We start from the raw sequence: 4,027 nt of genomic DNA, 5'->3' as shown, positions 1-4,027 counted from the left end.
GACGGGGACGAGGAACGCCCCCGGCCTCGGCCCCGCCCCGGTTAGTTTTTACATATTTATTTGGTATAGTTATTTAATGTTATGTTATTATTATTATTATATAAATATTACATTTAAATTTTAAATTTGATTATTTATTGGGAAAGATAATGAATATGTTTAAATTAAATGTTTAAATTTAGTTAAAATATGTGAATAATTTGATTTATATTTATTTCTTTCTACTAAAAAATTAATTAGCTTTTTTAGGCCAAAATTTGAGTAATTTATCTTTAAATTCAAATTTTCATCTAAAACTAACCATAATAAACAATTTAGTGATAAAATTAATTATTTAATTTAAATTTGCTCACATCAATGATTTAAATTAATTTTTTTTTAAAAAAAAAAGGTAAGGGAAAAAAATTCCCGCGGAGAACCCGATCCCCGTGAATTCCCATCGGGGAATCCCCAATCCCGTGGGGATTTTTACGGGGATGGGGAATGAAATGGGAAACGGGGACGGGATGGGGAATAGCATCCCGACCCCGCCCGTGGACATCTCTAATTGCGACAATAATTTATTCACCTTGTTTAATGTAAACAATTATTGGTTGAGTGGTTAGTGAGTTAGTTGTTATGAGTTCGTGCCCAAAATCCTAAGTTCAAATCCCATGATGGGGTATTTTTATTTCAATTTTTATATTTCCAAAGTTTTATGGTTTTCGTTTTGCTTTATATTGTCATAATTTTCAATTTTTCAATTTACAATTTAAGATGGTCTTTTAATTATAATTTATATATTAATTTTATTTTTTTTATCACACACACACACATATATATACACACATACAAATGTATACATATTTTTAAATTTTTAATAAATTTTTTTAGGAACAATTCAGAAAAAAAAAATTAGGATTAAGAAAGTTAATTGTGTTTATTATAAATCCTATAAATTAGGTGTAATATAGATGTTCATGCTTAGGATATAAAGACCAAGTGTCATACTCCCATTACCCCATGTATTAACAAGGTGTCATATAAACACATGTTCAATGTCTAAATCTATCTGATCCTAGTTGCCAAAATTCCTATAAATAGTGATCATTTGTGGATTTTGTTGGGTGGTGTGTGAGAAATCGAAGAAACCTTGGAGAAGTTGGAGAAATTTTCTATTTTTAATTTCCTATATTTCCTAAAGTTTAGTTATTTGTTTTATATTTTATATTTTAATATTATATTTTTCAATATTCGTGTTCTTGGTGTGCCTCATTTTGCTTCTCAATTGTACAACATGTTATCAGTACGAGCTCCTGTTATTTTCTCCACTGAAGGTAGGTCCTAAAAGTAGGTCATTTTTTTATTTTTATTATAATTAATAAATTAAATGTTGTTTTGCATGTTTGATATATATATATTAAATTTCTAATATAAATACAATATTTTGTGATAGTATTACAATGACAAATCTTAGAAAATTAGACTTCACAACCACTGACATTAATGGTAATAATTATTTGTCATGGGTGGTTAATGCTGAAATATGCCTGAATATCATGAATCTTAGAGAAACAATTAAAAAAGGGAATACAACATCCAGTTAGAAAAAGGCAAAAGCCACGATTTTCATTCATCATCATCTCCATGAGGGAATGAAAATGGAATATCTAACCATAAAAGTTTTGGGGTTGATGCTCTAAATCTTGTGGGTTTCGTAGTTTGTAAATTATTTATACATGAATTATTTATTTAATAAAATAAAGTGTTATTTTATTTGACATTTAGTCTGCATTAACCCAAATCCAATAAACTAAGATCTAAGGTTATTTTATGTAATTTAAACATGTATATGGTTGACATACAAGTGGATCATGTTTAAATAATAACCTGAATGGTCTATATTTTATGAATAAGGTTGGGTACCTTATCCTGGTGACTGTGGATATGACCTACTTTGTAATTGTTACAATTGTTGTAAAGTGTTACAAATGATCTGATCTTGTTCGTTCATTTGAAGACATGTGAGTGGGATTATCCTATACAAAGAGTTTGTATAAGACTAAACCATGAAATGATTAGTCTCTCTTTATAACACCGTTACTTGAAGAGACTTGCATTTCATTATGATGACCATAGGCAACTTAAACTTAATCTTGAGAGGATGTTTGGCTCACCAACATGAGTTGAATTGAGTTGGTATGATATACCAACTCCATATTTAGCCCACTAACTTTAAATGTTAATGAAGTTGAGTTAGTATATTTTACCAATTCACCCTAACTCTCCCTTCTTCCAAAGTTCTCAATGGCTCCACCCATCGGCAACTGTCGGCGACTATTACTGTCAAACTCCGGGAACTAACTCTAGACTTTGAAAACCACCTCCGATGACAACTCTGACGACCAACTTTGGGCTTTGACAATCACCTCTAATGACAACTCCGATGAACAACTTTGGGCTCCAGTGATGCGTTATTTTATGATGTGGAAATGTGGAGGAAATGCGATGGTGAAATTGCATTGAGCACTCAAGTTTCCTCAGCGGAATCCAAGTGTAAACTCCACTGAGTTTCTTGGTAAGTCCAGGGTCGAACTCAGGGACTTGTGAAAATAGGTTGCAGTGGTAATTTTTATGAAAACTTTGCGGTAACCAATTAAATCAATAGTTGTTGAGGTTGTTGTTTGCGGTAATGAAAAATAAATAAATGCGGCAGAGTTTGAAAAAAGTTGAATAAACAAGAAAAATGATGAGCATGCGGTGAACGGGTTGAGAAATGTTTCGGCTAACACTTCCTAGAATGCGTTCATGCTATGCAATCATGCAACATGCATACAACAGTAAACCACCTCTCGGTGCGAATGCCACAGCTTCTAAGGCTAGAACGCACGCGATATATGCGATAAGTCTATAGGACCTACACATAAGCCTCTATTCTTATTTATGCAATGATAAAATGACACACACACAAATAAGGCAACCACATAATATCATTCCTATCTCTAGGATGCATGCGATGCAAGTTGACAAACAGAGCTTATCTTTAAGTCCATATCTCTTGTTTATGCAGTTCTAATCTTGCTCTCTCGAGTCCAGATTCTAACCTAGCTCTCTCGAGTCATTAGGTTCTTTCTTTAGACTCTTTCTCGAGTAGCTCTAAAAGGGTGTTGGACACAACATAAAACAAGACAATCGCAAGCAATGAACTTCCTAGGTCATATTAGCTTAGTTCTTCTCAACCCATTCGAATAGTTTAGCTACTCATGCGTGCTAAGAGAGTGAAAAGATGTAGAATAAGAACTTCCATTGTATAAATATAAAGATGAAGTACAAAATAACAATGCAAGGATAGAATAAAGAGCCTGGTAGCAATCTCTTGCTACCCAGGCTTTTACACTGTTTTTCTACTCGTGTTCAAAAGATAATCTTGTTCTCACGAGAGTTGGCCCGCTCTCTGCTTCTATGCCTTAAGGTTCTCTCTCGAGTTGACCTAAGCGATTTCCGACGTCTTTTCTCTTCTCTTGCTCCGCCTTAAAATAAAAAGGAAAAACTATGGACAAAGACGAGCTGAGCTCTTAAATTTGTAAACTGGTGACTGGTTAACCCCTTTTCTGAAGGATGCCTCTGGTATTTATAGAGCTTCGGGGTGAAGGTAGCTTCTCTCTTATGATTGCTCAGATGGGATGGCTTTAATTCCCTGACTGATGTGCCGAATATTTGTCACCGAAAAGCTGAATGTACTTGTTATCGTTAGCAGCTATCGGCTTAATTCGAATTCGACCGTCATCAGCTTTCTGTCCCATCATAATTAATTATGCCTTTCATCCAGATGCACCCACCCAGTTGCGGCAATCCTTCTTGAGCAAATGTTTGCAAACACAATCACTACAAAGCCTTGTGGTAATGCTGCACTCGATTAATGATTTCCTATGATCGTAATTTTCACCTTGCGTCAACGCATTTTCTGTACAAAAATACAAAAATCAACTATTTCTATGCGATGAACGCATGCGGCCACAATATAATAAACTTAATGCTTTTTGGACGC

Source organism: Benincasa hispida, chromosome 5, assembly GCF_009727055.1.
Source record: "Benincasa hispida cultivar B227 chromosome 5, ASM972705v1, whole genome shotgun sequence".
Taxonomy (NCBI): Eukaryota; Viridiplantae; Streptophyta; class Magnoliopsida; order Cucurbitales; family Cucurbitaceae; genus Benincasa; species Benincasa hispida.
This window is presented reverse-complemented; position numbering follows the sequence as displayed.